The 20,557-nt window shown below is 51.0% G+C and overlaps 1 protein-coding gene across 1 annotated transcript in view; it reads right to left on the reverse strand.

The window, feature by feature from the left end:
* The window catches only part of FBXW11 (F-box and WD repeat domain containing 11), a 181,692-nt gene that overhangs the window by 36,673 nt on the left and 124,462 nt on the right, over positions 1 to 20,557 (reverse strand). The gene's annotated exons all lie outside the window — the stretch shown is intronic.

Consider the following 20,557-nt stretch of genomic DNA (forward strand, 5'->3'; position numbering starts at 1 on the left):
GGGGTAATAAATGGACCTAGCTTATGGGCCACCATAAGGGTGTAGTGAAATGATGCAAGTGAGGTGTTGAAGCAACACCAGGACATCCCCAAGTCTCTGCTCAGCTTTGACCAAAGCCTGCTTCTGCCTGCTCCCCTTCCCAGCCAGAGCCCTGTCTAGACAGTCAACCCCATAGATTATTTCTATTTCAGCTCAGTTCCTTCCTTCACCTGCTCTGGAGTGAAGGGAACTTACTCCACCCTGGAAGGCAGAGTTAGTTAAACATACCAGCTGCGATGGACTTGTCTTCCTCACCTGGACCACAAGCCCACAGGCTAGTCCCTGTAGGAGGCCACAGAGAAGTCTCAACCAGTGCCGGACAACCATGGATGTAACAACAATAATCATCGCTCCCATTTATTTAGTGACCTTATGTCCCAAGAACTGCAGTGGGGATCAAAATAAAATAAAATGATGAAAAAAAACCAACCCTGCCCTCATGAAGTTCAGGTACTTTCTCTCAGTCAGGGTTCATGCTCACCCCATGAGGTAAGTACTACTGTTATGCCCAATTTACAGATTAGGAAATTGAGGCTCAGAGAGGGTAAGTGACATGTGCAAGATCACTCAGCTTAGCCCACAATCAAACTAAGAATCAAACGCAGTCTCCAGAGCCCCTCCCTTTAGTACTATTTGGTTTCACTCATGCTTCATGAGAAGGCCGTGCAGGACAGATTATCTGGTGCCATCTTGCCCGTGATGAGGATAAAGGAGGCTGAGTTAGGAGAAGTCACTCCCTACAAGTCACCAGGTTGACTGGACCCACAGCCCCAAGTAAATCCTGGTATTTATGAATCCACAGGCTGTGGTGCCCTCATCTTGCTGCCAGCAAGAACACCTCTGAGCATCCCTAGAGAAGGCCAAGGACTAGTACATGGCAGGTGCCTCAAAAACCCGCCTTCACGGAAGGAGACTCCAAGCTTGACTCAGCTGTAATGAGAATGGGAGAGACAGAAACCACAGGAAAGCCGGGGCATCCGCTCCAGGGTCAAAAAGAAAAAATACTGAACTGGTCCTCGCCTTTTTTATATTCCTTTCTCTTCATGTTTTGAATGGCTGGTGGGGCCTGACTCAGCCACAGCCCCTCCTGCCTGGTTCAGTCCACACCATGAGGGTTCAGGAAGCCAAACCCAGAAGTGGCTTCCACCTGAAATTTGCTGCTCCTTTGAGTTCCTGTCTGAGCATCCTGTGAAGAGACAGTCAGGCTCATTCTTCACAGCTCCATCAAGGACTTCTTAAAATGATTTCTTCCCTTCTTGAAAGCCTTTAAACCCAAACTACTTTGTTTTCACCTGCCAGCACCACAGCCTACTCTACACATTAGGAATGCTGGTGGTAAAGGAGCTTTCCCCAGCTCTGTCCTACACGGCTTTGGAGACAAGGTGAATTCCTGCCTAACTAGGAGGAGGCTGATGCCTACTCACCTCATTGTATTTCTGTATTTGCTACCTCTAGATATTGGAATGGGTGCAAATACAAGCACTCTCCTTGCAAGTTGTAATTTAATTAACGGTAGACTATCTTCATAGTTTACTTGCTGGTCCCCCTTGTGTATTACTCAGGAATTAACAGAAAGTAACAGAAAATCAATTCAACAAGTTTAAGAAAACAAAGGAGGGGAATGAGGGTTAGGTATTTCTTGGTTCATGAAACTCAACAGTCCAGGATAGTATCAGTGCAGTTACAGGCACAGCTGGATCCAGACCTCAAACGAGGTAGGACTCAGTCTCTCTCTCTGCATTATTTTTGTCTAAAGCCACCCAGAGTTGGGCAAACTCTGGGAGATGATGCGGGATAGGGAAGCCGGACGTGCTACAGTCCATGGAGTTCCAAAGAGTCAGACACGACTGACTGAAAAACAACAAAAAGCCACCCAGTCTATGGTACTTTGTTATGACAGCTCTAGCAAGCTAAATACAACTCTGTTCCCCGGTGGAATCCTCTCACATGCTGGCAGTAGGGCCTCTGCAGCTCCAGGTTTACATTCCCAGCTCCACAACCTGAAAGAATCTCTCTCCCCAGCAGATCTAAAATAACAAACAAACAAGACAAAACCCAGCATGGAACTGCATTGGCCTGGACTGGCATCACGTGTACCCTCCCTGTGGCCAGGGAGACGGAAGAAGCTGCCTGGTCAGACCTGAATCTTCTGCCCACCCCTCAAGTCTAGCCAAACCACTTGGCCTGAGAGCAGGGGGAGGGGGGCACCCCGCTGGGGAAGGTGAAGGCAAAGCGGAGAAGAGTGCTATGGCAGGAGGTGCCAAAACAGCAGGCGTCAACTCCAATCGACCCCCACCCACAATCCACCCTCCCCTGAGCTGCCTGAGTGCTTTCTTCACATCTGACCTGACCATCCTCCTCTCCTCCTTCAATACAGCACCATTATCATTCCCTGCCTGCCTTTCCCATTTGCTCCCTTAGGAGGCACCTCTCCGGACGCACCAGAGTGCTTGATAGGCACCCTCGGCTTTGGGGGCCTTGTGTTACCACTTCCTCTATCTCAAAACATCCTCACTCCATCCTCAAGACCCAGATTTTCAAAATCACTCTCTCTGGGAATCCTTCCCTTTTTTAAGCAGACCCACTTCATTTCCAAAGCAGAGCTGGATTCCCAAGTTACATGTTTTGTCTACTGATGTATTCCGATTAGTGAAAGTGACAGTCACTCAGTCGTGTCCAACTCTTTGTGACCCCATGGATTGTATTTCCACCAGGCTCCTCTTTCCATGGAATTCTCCAGACAAGAGTACCGGAGTGGGTTGTCATGCCCTTCTCCAGGGGATCTTCCTAACCCAGGGATCAAACTGGGTCTCTGGCACTGCAAGCAGATTCTTCACTGTCTGAGCCACCTGGGAATATCCCCAGAGCTGGATAGGATGATGGTAAAAGTCTGGACAGATTGCTGAGGTGCAAATCTGTTTGCTATGTGGCCTTGGCTAAGTTAATTTACATTTGTGTGCCTCCATTTTCTCAGGACCTAGCTCCCAGAACTGGTGACAGAAATGAATGAGTTAAGACATGAAAGATACTTGGAACAGTATCTGCTACATGGAGAAGCCTAAGCAGCTTGATTACATTACCTCCTGTTGTTTAAACATATCCCTGTTGGGAATGATCTGTCCGTTTCCCCGACGGAGCCTCTGAAGGAGGGAACATCTGTCCAACACACTGGACCCCTGGCGCTCTATTGGCTTGCTGTTTCCCCAGCACAGAGAAGGTGCTTGGAATGTCAAAACCCGAATGCAGAAATGAGTGAGTGAGCAAGCAAGTGCCCACACACAGAGCAAAAGACTCCATCGGCAACAGCGAGTAGACCAGCATCCCACCTCGATCAGCAGTCTGTACAAATCCCCACCTGCGCCTGCCAGGGCTCACCTCCGAGCAACCCCAGCCTGTTCCTCCAAGCCACCACCCTCTTCCCCCTACTTCATTCAGCCCAAGTTCAAGTGCAAACCACCAGGACAACCCAAAGAACCTTCATGGATAAATCACCTGATTACTAACCAGGTCCACCCACCACACCGTTAACCACTATTTTCCCTGCGAAAAGTAAACAGCACCTCCTCCCCACCGCCTGACCGTGAAGCCATTAAACCCAGGAAGGGTGTGTCGCCACAGCAGCCCAGAAACAACTTGAAAGTGGAAAAATACGGTGGATTTGGTGATTCAGTGGTCGTGAAGATAGCCAAAATGTTTGGTTTCAGCTCAGATGGAATCTATCCTCATCCCTACTTGGTCTCTTCTAAGATCAGAGCAGGCAGAGCCTCAGAAGATACCTGGGCAGGCTGGAAGCCTTATGCCTCCGCCTCCCCACCCCACAAGCTCACCCAGCATTTGAGCCCCATACCCCTGGGACTGGCCCTGGAAGCGCCCCAAGGTTCTGATCCAGGCAGGCGACCTTGAACAGCGCCCCCTAGAGGAAGTCAAAGCTGGGCTTGAGAAACCAGGGAGCAAGGCCCCCAGCACTTGGGCGACACATTTGGCTCCAGCTTCTGGCAGCTCAGGCAGAAAGAGAAACATATCGGGCTTGCATAGTTTTCATTTTCCAACAACAGAAAGCATGTTCAAACCTCGGCAGAGACAACATTTTTACTGGAACCAGGCTGCAGAAGGAATGTCTTGGGGCACTGTGGGCTTGAAGGATAGAGGGTGACAGGGCCGTGGGCCCTGTAACTGCGGCTGCATCGTCTTTGCGCTGGCTCTTCCCCTCTCAGAACAGACACCTGCTGAGGTGGCACGGTGTGCCTCCCTGGGCGGGGGCCGGGCCCCTGAGCGGGCATGGCGCAGCTCCTGCTGCCCAAGGCTGCTGGGCCATTCCCTCCCTTAGCACTGAGGATGCCCATCCTCAGGTGTTCACCTCCATCGGTGGCAGGAAGGCAGACCCCTTCCAGGGCCCGGGAGTGGGCTCTCCTCTAGCACTCAGAGACGCACGTGCTGACAAAGCAGGAGACCTTACTGGGCTTGGTCGCCGGCAGAGAGCAGCAGAGGAGGGCGCCCAGGCGAACTGCTCCCCGCGGGCTCGCAGTCTTGGGTTTTAGGTGGTGGGATTAGTTTCCGGGTTGTCTTTGGCCAATCACTCTGACTCAGGGTCCTTCCTGGTGGCGCACGCATGGCTCAGCCAAGATGGATGCCAGCGAGGAGGACTGTGGGAGGTGGTCGGACACGTGGCGTCCCCTCCTGACCTTTCCCACACTTCCGGTTGGTGGTGCGGCCTTAGTTCCGTGTTCCTCACTAGGACCTCCTCTAGTAGAACAGCTCACACGGAAGGTTACTGCGGGGCCTGGCTGAGGTGGGCGGTTCCAGTCAGCGAGCTTCCCCAACACCCGCCCACCAGTGACACCGTGACAGCAAGGTCACTCCAAGCGCTGCAGGGGTCTTCCTGCCTCACTTCTGGAGTGTGACGGTTCGGAGAGAAGATGTTGCCCACTGCCTCCCACTTCATCGTGCTGACAGAATCCTGTTTTGGTAGGGTGTGCCCAGCCCTAGGGGACCCATGATGGATCTAAGAAAGCCATGACACCTCCTTTCCCCTATGTTATACACTTATTTTCCCATCACTTGTAACTAAGGCTGAACCTGTTTACCCAGTGCTGGTCAAAGGGATGTCTGCTAAGCCTCTGGGAAAACCCTTTCCTCCCTAATAGGTGAAAGGCCCCTATTTTCAGCCTTGAACACCATGTGTAAAGACAGGATGCTGTGAGCTGTGGCAGCCATCTTAGGACTATGAGGAAATAAGGTTGGACTCTTAAAGGAAATACATGGAAGATGGCAACATAAAGAGAGTCCTTAACTCTACTCAATACTCTGTAATCATCTATAAGGGAAAAGAATCTTAAAAAAGAATAGTAGCTCTATTCATCTACATAACTGATTCACTTAGCCGTGCACCTGAGGCTAACACAACAACGTAAATGAACTATACTCCAATAAAAAACTTTTAAACAAAGAGACTGTCCAGATGTTAACTTGGAATCATTGAACTCACTTGGGACCAACTGTCTCCCTGAACATATCTAGTAATAAGATGTCTTTACTGCTTATTACTAATAGTTGATTATTCTCTCACCTGCAGCCAAATATATCCTAATTAGTACAACAGGTATACAAACAACACAGGAAAATTCAGTCTTGGGAAGACCACAAGGGGTCTTGCAAATAAAGCCTGCTTTGGAATAAAGTGATTCTGGCTTTCATCTTTTTTTCCCCCCTAATTTGCTGTGTGTTCTTAGAAAGTCATTTTTACCTCTCTAGCCCCTGTTTCCACACTGACCGATGTAAAGATGACAGGGGGACACAATGAGAAAGTGCTGGACCAATTTCTTCCTAGTTACCAAGTTGCTGCAAGCCTCTCTTGTTCACTACACTTCCTCCAGCTTCTAAGGGCAGGCTTAGAAGAACATGGGAGGCATCTGATAAAGTTTTATTGAACAAAAGAATAAATTCCTTTTCTTCTCTCATATAAAATGAGGTTTCAGTGGTATATTGGTTTGGTAGGGCTGTAAAAAAAAAAATAGCACAGACTGGGTGACTTAAACAACAGCAATGTATTTTCTTGCAATTCTGGAGGCTGGAAGCCCAAGATCAAGGTGACGTAATAGTTTCTTCTGAAGCCTGTCTTCTTGGCTTACAGACGGCCAACTTCTTCCTCTTTCTTCACATGCTATTCCCTGTGTCCTCACATTCCTGGGGTCTTTCTGTGTCCAAATTGCCTTTCTTATAAGGACATCAGTCTGATTGATTAGGTCCTGTCCTAATGACTCCATTCTAACTTAATTGCCTCTTAAGAAGCCCTGTCTCCAAAGACAGTCCAGTTCTGAGATCCAGGAGGTTAGGACTTTAATGTAGGAGTTTGGGGTGGGCACAATCCATCCCATAACCATTGGTTATTGTGAAATAACTCCTCATGGTTTCTTTCAGATCTTCCCCTCATTTGGCATCTTCAATCTGGGAATGTTTCATGGAGATTATTTTGATAAATATTATCATAGTATTTCTTTGACGCACACTGGAATAACCCTTTTGGACTTTTTTTTTTTTTTTTGGCAAAGCACTTTCCATACCTCTGATCCCACTGTCTCCTGGTGGTTCTCGTTTCGCATATGAGAGAACAAAAGCCTAGAGAGGTCAACCGGCTTTCCCAAGGTTATCGGCTAATAGTTGATCGAAGGACAAGGAGCCAGGTCTGCCTGCTGCTGAGCACTGGCCTCGCTCCACTGTCTGGTGTGTGTCTGTGTATGGTGTGGGTGGTGTCTTAAGGCAGTGTGGCTGAAGGCAGGGACCCTGGGCCTCTTTGGAGGAAGCTCTGCTCTGAGACAGCCCCCGCCATCTCCCCCCCCCGCCCACCTTTCACTTCATGGCCCATCACACACCCACTTTGCTCACACATGTGCTCTGGTTTTGAAAGGCTGTGCCTCTGCCAAGAACACCCTCCTGTACATCGTCCCCACCGTCAAGATTCCCCCAGAAATGCCTACGCCCCTTTGCCTCTATCTCACTGCATAGCCCCGACCTCGACCGGTACAATGGTGTGGCCAGTGACGGCCCCACCCGGGGCCGGGAGCCTCTCCTGTGACCGCTGGGTCCACCTCGGCAGCCGGGCGTCCCTGCCTAGTGAGTAGGCTCTGAACTGAGAGAGGGCGGTGAGAGATGGCAGCCTGTTCCCTCTGGAAGGAAGGTTTGGGAGGAATATTTATTTTAGAAATTGGGAGAACAGTCAGCTGAGGGGCTGAAGCTTTGGGGAAGGGCTGCAGGGGATGAAGATCAGCCTCGGCGGTCACAGTTGTCTGAGGGGTGGGGGGCAGGGGCTCAGCTTTTCACAGACCTTCTTCCCTAGCCTAGAAAAGGAAGCAGCCAGCTTCACCTCCTGCCTTTGAGCCAAAAGGAGAGAGAGTCCACACCTGAGCGTCCTACATGCTACTTTCTTGCCCAAGGAAGGGGGGAAGTCCTATTTTCCTGCCAAGAAGAAGGCCTGGTTTGCTTTTGGTAGAGAAATAATGACATCCAGTGGACATCCGGGTCATCCTCAGGCTCCGGTGATGGCTTCCCCGGCCGGAAGGCCTTCCAGGGCTGGGGTGACAGGAGCAGTGAGTTGAGCACTAGGAAGCTGAGCTCAGATCCTGATTCTACCTCTTAAGCTGTGTGACCTTGGGTAAGTCACTTTCCCTCTCTGGGCCTCTCTGTTTCCTCCATGAAAAAGAAGGGACTCTGAAAGCCCTTTTTGTAAGTGTTCAGCAAACTTGGGTGGCTTGTTATCAGTAGGTTCAAGGCTGTACTACAAACTAGCCGGGCAAGCTTTGGAATCAGACAGCCCCGGATTCAAATGCCGAATTCGCGACTGAATGAGCCGAAGCAACTCACCATCTCCTTGAGCACTTGGCTCTGCAAAACAGGTTCCCAGCTGTTTTCAGCCCCAAGGGTTGTTGCCAGTATGAGGTCGTCCTGTGGGTGCACAGGCCACAGCATTCCTAGAATATGAGAAAGCAAACAGGCCCCCACCCAGGGGCAGAGCAGGGCCACGCAGATGGCATCGCTGGCTCTTAGTGCCTGAGGAAAGCCGCCGAGAGCTGCAGGTGCCCGCAGTCCTTGAGTGGGCTCCAGCTGAAGTTCAGAGAAGTTGCATGACTCACGTTAAGGTTGCTCAGCCAGTCAGTGGTTACCTGCCTGAACTTTGCATGCCCTAATGCTGCAGTATAAAATATTTCTTTTCTCTTCCCTTCTCAACTAGCTCTGTGACAGGGGACAAGTGCCTCTACCTCTCTGAGCCTCAGTATTCTCATGCATGAATTAGGGCCACGGGTCTCAGTTCTAAAAGCACCGCGAGCTGTGGTTTTCACCCCGAGCACACCTGTGAGGTACACACCATCCACGCCGCCTCCCACCGCCTGGATTCCAGCCACCCGCCCGCCTGTCCTGGCTCTTAGGGCAGCCCCTGCAGCAAGCCAGCACATCTGCCTGAGAACACCATGGAACCCTGCTCCGGAGCCTGGGTCCTGCCAGCAAAGAGTTTAAACAAACAGAACTGTGCAGAAACGAAATGGTCCGTCGGTTGTAAAGGGTTGCGCCTCATGCTTGCGCTCTCAGGTTTCATGATAATCCAAGTGATGGTTCTCCTGAGGAGGATTAGGAAGAAAATGGTTGGGGGCTCGAAGGGGAGCAGAGAAAAACAGTTGTGGACCCAAGGCAAGCCCTGCCAAGAAAGTGGCCTCAGAGGGTCACTAAATCAAAGATGGGGGGTGGTGGCTGAGGCAGAGGAGGAAAGGAAAAGTGGGGCTCTTTCCAACTCTTCTAGTACCTAAGTCAGACCTTCACCAGTGAGAGAGCCTTCCACTCAATTCGAGAAGGACTACCAGCCCCCAACACCCCAAAAGCCACTGGGGTCAGAAGCTGGGAGGGGCACTTCCACAGGCAGTGAGGCAGCGAGCTCACAGGCGTTCCAAGGCCACGCAGGGAAAGCATGAGGAGCACAGAGAAGACAGCAGACACAGGGGGACCCTCACAAAGGATGCTCAGCCTTGGTTTGGGGAAGACAGGAGGAAGAGATGGGGACTGGGGCGCTGGTCCCAGCTGGGACCGAGCTGGCAGCTCTGGCCAGTTTCTATCAGGCGGGAATGCAGCCCTAGCGTTGCCAGTCTTCTGATTTTTTGCAAGAGAAGTAGGAAAGAATAAATTTTGTTTTTTAATGTGCAGGTTCTCAATTTTAAAACACTGGCAGCAAATTCAAGTTTGTTTTTTTTTAAATACTACGTGGGCCAAACAAAATATATCTGTAAGCCAAATTTGACTCAGACCACGGGTTTGCAATTTCTGAAGTTTTGTGTCATGGTAAAGGCAATGGAATCTGTCTGGGTTCAAACTCCAGTTCTCCCATCTGCTGTGGGGTGAACTTGGGCAAGCGATCTAGCCTTTCCAAGTCTCAGTTACCTCATCTGTAAAATGGGTATAACAGTAGCATCTACTAAGATGGTATTTGAGAAAATTACATGAAATGATGTCATGGAAATTCCTTGGCACAATGCCCAGCACATGGTAAGCCCTCTAGAAATGTTAGCTATTATTCATAATGCACCCAGAGGGATAAAGATGGAACAGCAGGAGTGGGCCAAGAAAACAGATCAAGCAGGTAAAACAGGGCCAAGTCTGAAAAAGCCAATCAACCATTTCCTGTCTTACTGTGTCAGGAATGGCCCTTAAGAGATTACTGTCACAAACTGACAAGAGAATTTTAAATAGGTTGGGCAGGGACCCGAAAGGTGGTGGCCCTTCACTATTCCTCCACCTCCTTCCAGAATATCATTGCAGTGATCTCATGAAACCTTCTAGATTGTTGTAGAGCAAAAGAGGGTTAGGGAGGGTGATCTGCAGAAGGCAGACCGGCGCCCCAGGCCTGTGGCTCGGTCGCTGCCCAGTTTTGTGACTTTAGCTGTGTCATGTCTTCTCTGAGACTTCACTTACCCGTCTGTAAAATGGGCTATAAGAGCTGCTTCTCAGGATACTGTGGGGATCAGGAACAATGCAGTGTAGCATCTGATGTGAAGCTCATGTACCACCGATGGGGGCTGCTATTACTGGCGACTGTTGTGATAGTCTGTATAATTAATGGGGGAATAGAAGTGCTTGCCTGACCAGCATCCACTGACCTCTTTTTAGGTAACTGTCTTGGTTTGCCCATGGGGAACCATATGTTCCTTATTCCCAACTTAATGGTTCAACTGGGGCTGGCTCCACCTGAGGCTGCAGGGACAGGCGTGTGGATCAGGCGTAGCCGGTAACAGTAGCACAGTCTCCTGGGCCGATGCGAAGCAGACCCAGGCTCTTATTCAAACTCTGAGGGAACGAGAAGCTCCCTTTACCCCCAAACCTGCCGTAGTGAGAGGTGGCCCGAGCTGGGGCCAGCCATCTATTGCCACGTGGGGAGACCCTGAGAATGAAGCCAGCAGCGAGGAGGTCAGAGCAAAGAGTTGGAGAAAGTCTTGATTCTTGGTAACACTGCTTAAGCACCTGTGTCCAGCTGTGCCTGAGGCTTGCACTACGCTGGGTTATTCCATTACAGGAGCCTAACAAAAATTTCCCATTTTTGTTTAGACCGTTATGAATGGGGTCTTCTTTAGCAGCCAAGAACCTCAACAGATACACGAGACTTAAAGATGAGTTAAGAAAATGCCCCAAAGGAAATTTAATTAGTTGGTAGTTCTTATAGGATCTCTGTTCATACTCTGAGTGGGACAACACCATTCTCCTTCTGAGAGTGTGCTAATAAACTGAAAGCTGTTGGTCAAGGGTTCCTTAAAGCAATGGTTCTCAGCGGGCACGGTTTTGCCCCGAGAGGACATCTGGCATGTCTGGAGATGTTCCTGGTTGTCACAGTGGGGCAAAGGGGAGGAAACCTGCTTCTGGCGTCTAGAGAGAAGAGGTCAGGGGTGCCGCCCCAAACCCTCCCCCAGCCAAGCGTGATCCCTTCCAAACACCAACAGTGCTGAGCTTGAGAAACCCAGAAGAAATACCTCATCAAATATTTTACTCCCACCGGTTCTCCTCTATAACCATACCTTCCCTGGGGTCTTAAAGTACAACCTACTTGAAGACAAAACCCAGGCTGTGAAGGAACTGTACATATTTCATGATGTTCTCTTGGAGTAGGTTCTCTGGAGTAGTAGTAATAACCCAATTCAGAGAAGCTGCCCAGAGTTTACACACAGGTTATACATCATCCCCTCCGAGGTCTGCAGCTGCCCTCCCAGCACCGTAACAACCACAGCTCACAACCAGCAGATCAACAGGATGAGCAGGCACCCTCTCTGAAGACAGAGAGTCTCATCCAGCGATACCTGCACGGCCTCCCATATCCAGCAGTAATGATCAAACAAATAAGCAATAATCTAAATCTCACAAATCCAATAAAGAGAAAAGATAGCATTCCCTTTCTATCTGAGGAATATTTCTCAGAGTGTTACTCCTTTTGATCTGTTTTCTGGGTTAAAAAAAAAAAAAAGATTTCAAAATCAAACCAGTATGGGAAACACGGAAAGCCTTCATTACCTTCTGGGTAATAACAGCATGTATTTGCATATTAAAGGCTCTGATAAATCCTACAGTTTTAAAAAACCTGTTTATCTTTCTTTAACATGGTATTCCCCAAATACACATGAACACAGAATCCCCATTCACTTTACAATACTTGTTTAATCATTCATAGAATTACCGCCCCACAGGACACACATTGGGAAACAGTTCAAGGGAACTACAGAGAAAATGAAATATGAATGAAATGTACAAGCAGATCTGGGGAAACCAAGTCATGGTGCAAACAGACCAAGGCCCTCTGTCCAGAGGACTGTGTCTTAAAAACTCCTCAGTATGGCTCATCTGAACTGCATTTGCACGTCCCTACATTTTTATGGCTCTTCCAAAAGAGGCTCTTAAGGGCTGATCGATAGTGCTAGAAAGCAGGATTGAGAGAAAAGTCAGACTCCAGTAGATCCTGCCATGATGGGTGGGATTTGGAGAAACTACCATGGAAGAGATGATGTTGCTATGTCAATGTCAGACGTCCTGGAGAGCCTTCTCATGTGCAGGAAGATGGAGGGATTGGCCCCTAGTATCTTAAAATCTCCAAGTAATTTCAGGAACACGTGATTCCTACATACCAGTTATGTTGACCTGTCAAAGTTTAACAAGGAGCAGGGCAGACACGGGGGAGTCAGGAAAGACAGCATGGTGACCTGTGAATGGTGACCATGACTTCCCAAAGGAAGCCACCCACTCAAGGTTGCTGGGGCAGCCAGCCACTTCCCAGAGTGCTCGGGCAAGGGATGGCCACGGATTGGACAGGAGACAGGCGCCTGACCTACGGGGCGCCCCCCATTGGCTGGTGACCCATGAGGCCGCCAGTGTGAAAAACCCTGCCCAGCTGATGGACTCTGTCCTTCTGAGTTTTAAATAGGAAAAATATGGAGTGAGTTAAGAAGGTGGCAGAAGAAAAAGATATAGACACAGCAGCGATGGAGTAAAGATGTGTGAGTTCCTGCTCTGAAGGGATCAAACAGCAAAGAGCCTGCCCCAAATCCTGACCTCAGAGACTTACATGCAGAGCCAGGAGCCCAAGCCCCAGGCTGCCGACCCAGAGTCCTGGCTCCTGATCAGCAGGGCAGCACAGAGAACCCGGGAGCCTGCTATTCCTCGAAGAGCCAGTGCCAGCCTCAGGCTGAGGTCACCCAGGAAAAGGCACTGTTTTAGAGCCTGCAGTCAGGAGAACTGGGACCTTAATAGTGACAGTCAGTGTCCAAATGCTGGCTGGGGCCAGTCCTCAGCCAGAAGCCCCTTCGCCTCCCAAGGCATCTTTGGAGTCTGGGACCATTGGGACTTCACAGATTCTGCAGTCATGACACATTACAGCTGATGTCACCCCCAGGGGCTTGCACAGCTGTCCCAGAAATCACACAGAAAGCACTGCGAAAACACAACAATACAAAACCTTGTGCATAGGATAACAAGGTCACAGTGCTCTTGATGTGAAGGATGGGTGACTTTTTGTAGGGGAAGGAGGTGGTCAAGGTTATATATTTGTCTTAATGAAGTCATGCCAACCATGATGCAGAGAAAAACTGACTTCACTTGCCTGAATTCTGCTGCCAACAACAGCGTCCTGGAGGCAGCAGGAGCAGCAGAATTAGATCACACGGCACTTAATTTCACCCCGGACTCTAGGACCTAAGCATCAGTGACCAGTGTCTTGGGGCGGGAGTGTGAGAGCCAGCGAGACACACAGGCAGCTGGCAGGACCTCCTTGGCAACAACCCAGGAGGCCGCCTGTATGTCAGACCACCAAGCAAGATTTGGGTTCAATTCTATCATACTCACTGAACCCCCAATTTGTGCTACACTGTTCACCGTGCCCTTACATGGATGACCCCATTTGTTCCCTCTGTAACAAACAAGTCTCTCGACACATATTAAAGTTACAGGATAAGGATGCCTGTTAAGCCAAAATGGAGTGAACCTTGCAGGAAATTTAGAATTCAGGACTGAGACTTCCTGGTGGTCCAGTGGTTAAGACTCTGTGCTACCACTGCAGGGGGCGTGGGTTTGATCCCTGGTCTGGGAACCAAGATCTCACATGCCGTGTGGCACAGAAAATAAAATGAAATTTGGGATTTACCATTTTCTTTATTCTTTTTTCCCTCTTACCTCCTGAAAGTTACTTTAAGAGCAGCATTATTTGAATGATGGAGTCTCTGCATTTAGACTTTTCTCTTGCCTCCTTCCTGGTGGCTCAGACCGTAAAGAATCTGCCTGCAATGCGGGAGACCCAGGTTTGATACCTGGGTTGAGAAGATCCCCTGGAGAAGGGAAAGGCAACCCATTCCAGTATTCTTGCCTGGAGAATCCCATGGACAGAGGAGCCTGGCGGGCTACAGTCCACGGGGTGGCAAAGAGTCAGACACTGACACAAAGTGACTAACACTCGCTTCCTTTGACCAGCTTGGCGGTTCTCAGACTCTAAATGGATGTCAGTCACTGCCCTGGGGCAAAGAGCACACGCTTTGCATCCTACACTGAACTCACATTTTAAAGGTTTTCAAGCGTCTTTGATGCTATGGTTTTTCAACCAAAGTGCTCACTTTGGAATCCAAGGACTGCGAAAAGGGAGGCACTCTTGTATACCCTGAGAGTTTTGGAGTCCACAAGTTTGTTCATTCAACACACATTTATCAGTACCTGAGATCAGGGCTAGGATCACAGCGATGGCCACGGATGGATCCTGGTGTGAAGGAAATCAAAAGCCCTCTGAACCCAGGCTGGGCTGGTTCAGCACACTGAACGCTCAGAACAGGCCTGAGAAGGAGGAGGGCTTAGATAGAAGAATCTGGTTCTTGATCATCCAATCACTGAAGAGCAAATAGGAGAATTGAATCCAAGCCCTCTGATCTCCAAAGAGGACTCTTCTACCCTCTCCACTCTCCAGTCCTTAAACGTACACAATTTCTACATTTTTAAATTTATTTTTGGCTGCACTGGGTCATTGTTGCCGTGTGTGGGGTCTTCACTAGCTGTCGCTAGTGGGGGCTACTCTGCTGAGGTGTGCAGGCTTCTCGTGACGGCGGCTTCCCTTGTTACGGAGCTTGGGCTTCAGGCATGTGGGCTTCAGCAGTTACGTCCGGTGCTGGCTCAGTTGTTCCAGGGCCTGTAGAATCTCCCCTCACCGAGGATGGAACCCATGTCCCCTGCATTGCAAGGTAGCTTCTTAGCCACTGGACCACGAGGGACGTTCCTTATGCACACATTCATAGCTATACCACCAAAGAGAAAGTGACAAGGCGGGAAACGAGTCCAGGCATAGAGGAATTAGCTCTCACTCAGTGGATCAGGAAGGAGGTTATTGCAGAGCCGAGCCTTCAAGAGCGTGCAAAGTTAGTCACTTCCCCTGGGAAATGCAGGCCCAGTGGCGGAACAGTGGCACCGGGTTTTGTCAGCCCGGCCTCCATTCTGCTTTGTTTGTGGACCTCAGCACCTAGGCTTTCTTTGAGCATCGGCCTCCCTTCCCGTCTCAGGCTGTGTGGTTTGCATGAGGCAGACCCCAAGCCCTGGGTAAGGGTGGCTCTGTGATCCAGGGCTGGCCAGTCAGAGCATCTCATTCCTCTGACCACAGCGAGAGGTTTCAGGGTGGGCACATGACCCAGTCTGAGCCAAGGAGAGGAATTCTAGGGCCCTCTAGGAAGAGAGAGCTTGCCCTACCAGAGATATTAAGAGCCTAGGATGTCCCCCAGCGGTTGCTAGGAGCCACTCGGCCACTTTACAGGGAGACAGCCTGTCTTCCAATGAGACCATGAGAGAAGAGAGCCAGGCCGGCAGGGAGAGTCCCCAGAGCAGGTGACATCCTTGGAGGCCGTGCCTAAAGCTACCTCATCCCTGGGCTTATGTGTGCACCCTTAGTCCCTCAGTCGCATTGACTCTCTGTGGCTTCATGGACTGTAACCCACCAGGTTCCTCTGTCCATGGAATTGTCCAGGCAAGAATACTGGAGTGGGTTGACATTTCCTGTTCCAGGGGATCTATCTTCCTGACCCAGGGATCGAACCCGTATCTCTTGTGTCTCCTGCATCATCGGGTGGATTCTTTACCACCAGTGCTACCTGGAAAGGCAACAAATCCCCTTCTGTGAGGAGGCCGGTTTGAACTGGGCTTCTATCCTCGGATCAACAGAGTGAGCAGAGTAGAAGTAATAGCCCGAGAAGAGGTAGTCGTTGAAATTATGTTGGACCTTGACATTAATATTTGGCTGGAGATATAGAAATCAAATCTACTTTGTAAACTTTTCTTGAACACAATTTACAGGTTGGTTGATCAGAAAGCAGGATAATAGACTCTTAAGAGCTTCTGCAGATGTACTGTTGTTTCACTTCTTATCTTGACAAGGAAACGGACGCTCAGAGAGCCGGACAGGGACCACGGTGCTGCGAGGAGCCCCGCAGAGGGTGCGGTGCTGAGGAAGCAGTTGCGGATGGTGGGCTGGACGTGTGGAGGGCAGCGGACCCAGATATGGGCCAGAAGGAAGCAGTGGGCAAGGCACCCAGCAAGAGGCCTTGGGCTGGGCCGGGCTTGGGGAGATCCAGTTTCAGGATCAGAGAGACCTGGGTTCACATCCTTGCTCTGCTGTTTCATTGGCAGGGTGATCTTGAAAGCCACATCCAATTCTGTGCCTGAAAGCCCAGGGGGTTCAGTCCTGCACTGAACTGTAAGTCACTAAGCCTTCTGATCACCAAACCCCAAAACAGTCTGTGAACAGAACAAACCAAGCTCCAGACAGGCCTCTGGAAGGTTGCGTTTCTAGTCAGGGAAGTCAGGCAAAACACAATCTCTTCACCACCGGCCTTCCCACGTCATGCGGTAGGCTCCGGTGGGCGAGGAGATTTGTTTCACTACTGCCTAGCTCAGTACCTACCACAAGGCAGGCCTTCAGAAAATAAGTCTTGAATGAATACAAGTAAACTAATAAAACGGCAGTTACTCAAGAGTAAATAGAATACGTGCTGTGGCAGTGACAAGGGCGAGCTTACGAGATGCTCAGAGGAGGCTTCTCGGGGAAGTGGGTGTGTGAGCCGAGTCCTGCACGGCGAGAGGAGAGTCACAGGAGAAACTGGGGGACCAGCACACCATGCAGAAGGACCAGCACGTGCAAAGGCCCCAGGGCTGAAACCATGGCTGGAAAGAAAGCCATGTGGCTCGGCGGGAAGCCGACGTTGGAGAGGTAGGCAGGGGCGGGATCACTGCCTACTGTAACAAGGCATTTGACCCTGAACTGAACCCCATGGACAGCCATCAGAGTGCTCGGCAGGGCAGGGGTGTGAACCAACCGACTTGTGCGCTCAAGAGCTCCCTCTGCCCGCTGCGTGGTAGATACATGTCAGCAGGAAAGACAGTAATACATGTCACACCTCTGGCACACAATAGGCGCTCAGTGAACAAGATGCATCCTTCACTACCCCCAGGGCCACATCCACAAAGGCTGGATGTATTTGCTTATTCGGTCAGTGGTGTCTGACTCTTTGCAACCCCATGGACTGTAGCCCACTAGGCTCCTCTGCCCATGGGATTATCCAGGCAAGAATACTGGAGTGGGTTGTCATTTCCTCCTCCAGGGGATTTTCCTGACCCAGGGATTGAAACCCCATCTCCTGCATTGACAGGCGGATTCTTTACCCCTGAGCCTTCCCAATGTCCATTCCAAGCCAAGAATGTGCTCTTTATCCTCCGGGTTTGGGCTCTCTCTCTAGCTACCCTCTGTGTACTCCTGACGGTCACAGTGAAGCCAACAGACTCAGATTTGGAGGAAAATCCTCTCCCCTTTTTGGTTACAGTAACAATCCAGGAGCCAGGGTGGGGAGGTGCCGGGTGGGGGCGGGGGAGCGGGAGCCTTCTGTTCAATGTTGAGCCGTTCCCAACATACTTTTCAAACATTCGTTTGCTTTTGCCCAGTCTCCTCCGTAAGAGACATGCTTTCGGATGTGTTTTGAAAAATATTCCATATGCTAATGGAATGTCACCATCTGCCAAAGAAGGCAGAGCTGTTTTTAAAGGAAAAACTATTACAGAAATGAGGTATTCACAGAGGGGCACTAAAGAGCCCGACCGTCGCTGACCTGAGGCTGACCTGGGCTGCCTCGTGTTACCATCATGAAACGGGGGTGAGGAAATCTGAGGCCAATTAACTTTGCTCTCTCCCTCCCACCCTCTCTTTTTCTCCCCTCCCCTTCTTGGAGACATGATGAAATTTCCTGAAACAAAAACTCGCAGTCCGTTCTATAAAACGCTTTCGCCTCTGGTGGAAAAAGCCCCGATGGTCCCTTTTATCTCCTCATTCCTGGGGTGCAGACCTCGGGGCCGCGGGGAACGCTCCCAAAGCACGAAAGAAGCGGGGCTGGGCGCGAGCGAGGCTCTCCCGGGCGCCCCGAGCTCTTGCCATCGGGTCCGGAGAGCGTGGCCCGGTCTTGGAAGGAGAGGGAAGCGGGATTAGGTGTCCTGCGGCATGATTAGCGGACAGGCATTGCTGCCCGGAAGGCCTGGGCCGCTCGGGCGGAGGCAAGTGTCTGGAACAGGTTTCCCAGGGTCCGGGCGCGCCCGCCAGGCCCGCGGGTTACACACCCCTGCCTTTCCGGCGGCTTCTCCCGCGCGGCCGCTGCCTGTCCTCCCGCGCCCTCTTCGCAGGGCCCCGAGCTCCCGGACGCCGCGGCAGGCCTCTCTCTCCGCCGCCTGAACAGCTCCCAGGCACCTGCACTGTGCCTCCAGACTCCCTTCCACCGTCTCAGCCGGACTCCTCCTCCGCTTACCTGGGGACCGAGTACCCCACCGGCTAGTCTGGCGCAGCGGGTGTGAGGGTTTCCCGCCTCCAGGCCTCTGCACTTCCGCCCGCCCGGCCTGGAGCCTCGGATGGCCGACTCCTGCCACCTATCATTGAGGCCCTGGCTCAAATGTCTCCCAGGCCACTGCCCCCTGTGTAGTCTCTTCAGAGCATCTATCACGATCTGCATTTATCTTGTGAATTCATGAATGTGTGGGCAGTGCACCCATTGCCCTGGGTCCTCCGTTTCTTCTTGGTGAACGTAAGTTGCCTGAGAGCAGGGGCCACCGCATCTGCTCACATCTGTTAGAGCGGCACCTAGTGGCGCGTCGGAGACACACCCACACAGGACAACGGGGCCACTGTCGGCTCCAGCTTCCTCTTCCCGTCAAGATTTCCCTCTCCTCAACATCCTTCCAGGGCTTCCCCGGTGAGTCAGCGGTAAAGAAGCCACCTGTGACACGGGAGACGCAGGTTCGATCCCTGGATGGGGAAGATCCCCTGGAGGAGGGCATGGCAACCCACTCCAGTGTTCTTGCCTGGGAAACCCCGTGGACAGAGGAGCCTGGCAAGGCTACAGTCCATGGGGTCGCAGAGTCAGACAGGGCTGCTGCGACTCAGCACACGTCAGCAATGCCCCTCACCACTGCCCACTGCTCTGCCCCGAGTCCAGGCCTCAACCCGTCTCTGGAATCTTGGCGCTGGCCTTCTAACTGGACGCGTCCAGTGGCTGCCCACTGCCCCCAGGGTACAGCCCCCATCCCATCCTGCTCCACGCGCCCCCCACACACTGTGCATTGCTGAAGGCACTCCACACACATCTGCTAGTGACCAGAGACGCCAGGGATACACGGGTGAGCGGGAAGAGAGGTGTGCAGAGGGTCTGTCTGTTAGTGCAAGGGGACTGCACGGTGTGAGGCCTGGCTCCTCAGGGCGACTGCTGGCATCATGGTGCCCACCAAGAGGAAGAGGCTAGGCAGTGCACTAAGAGGTCAGTCAAAAGATTCCAGCCAAGGCAGACTGGAGTCAAGCCCAGGGCTCACTAGTGAGACACCTGAGCTTCAGTGTCTTCAGCTCTGAAATGGTAATGGTATAGTCACGCAGGGTACTGTCAAGATGAAGGCGCTTACCAGCAGGCCTGGCGCTCACCAATGGTGGTGATTTTCATTTGTGCTGTGTTTGGTATTAACCACTCTCTCCCCTACATCACCCACTCCCCTCAGTCCCACCACCTACAGGTACACTGTCTCCTGTCTCCTTGGAGACACTGCAACAAGCTAAGGATACTGGCATCTTGAGGTCTCCTCCTTTTTCCAGAAATATCCCTGGCAGACAGGACAGGCTTTTAAAGCTGAGTTATTCTTAACAAAAAAAAAAAAATAATAATAATTAACAAAAATAACTTGGTAGAAACACGATTCGACTGGTCCATCTCTCTCTGTTCCACTCACTGAAGAGCCTGAGTCCTCATCAGGGCCAGTCCTCACCGGGGAGTCCGCGTACTTCCTCATCTTTCCCCCTCAAGAGGCCCGGATAGGCCTCAGTCTGCTTGTGCACGTTTAAATTTGTCTCACATCACACCTTCCTAAACTCTAACCTTTATACTTTGCTCTGGAAATGTTGTACCATCTGTTTAAATGCCACAGTTGAAGCTACCAAAAAAAGCTGGCATCAAAAACCTGTTATGTACCAGGCACTGTGTTAGGCAGTTTAGATTATATCACATAAACCATAATGATCTTAAAATACTGTCTCCACTTCCTAGATGAAGCAGCTCAGGTTCAGGGCAGGAAATGCCCTTGCCCAGGGGGCCTGCTGTCAAATTAGCTAGCAGAGGTCTGGTTTCGAGCAAGGTCTGCCAGCCCCAAAGCTCATGTTTCTTTCCTCCCTGCCATCCAGTAGACCAGTGACCCTCCCTGGATGGTCTTCATCAAGATCCAAAGGCTATGGTGTTCTAAGAGCATTTCTTCCCAATCACTAGAGTTGAGGGGTATTTGGGAGAACAAACACAGCCCATGAGCACAGAAAGGTCCCTTGGATCCGAAAAGGGTGGAGGGAGTTTAAGTTGTAGTCGCTGAGGTCTTCTCCCCCAGAACGTCAGCTTTGAGCTGTTCCTAAGGCATGCCCACCACAGATTAAGTCTTTGGCATGGTTACTTCCCAGTTCTGCCAAGCCAGCCCACCA

The sequence above is a fragment of the Dama dama genome, chromosome 25, assembly GCF_033118175.1.
Source record: "Dama dama isolate Ldn47 chromosome 25, ASM3311817v1, whole genome shotgun sequence".
NCBI classification, from domain to species: Eukaryota; Metazoa; Chordata; class Mammalia; order Artiodactyla; family Cervidae; genus Dama; species Dama dama.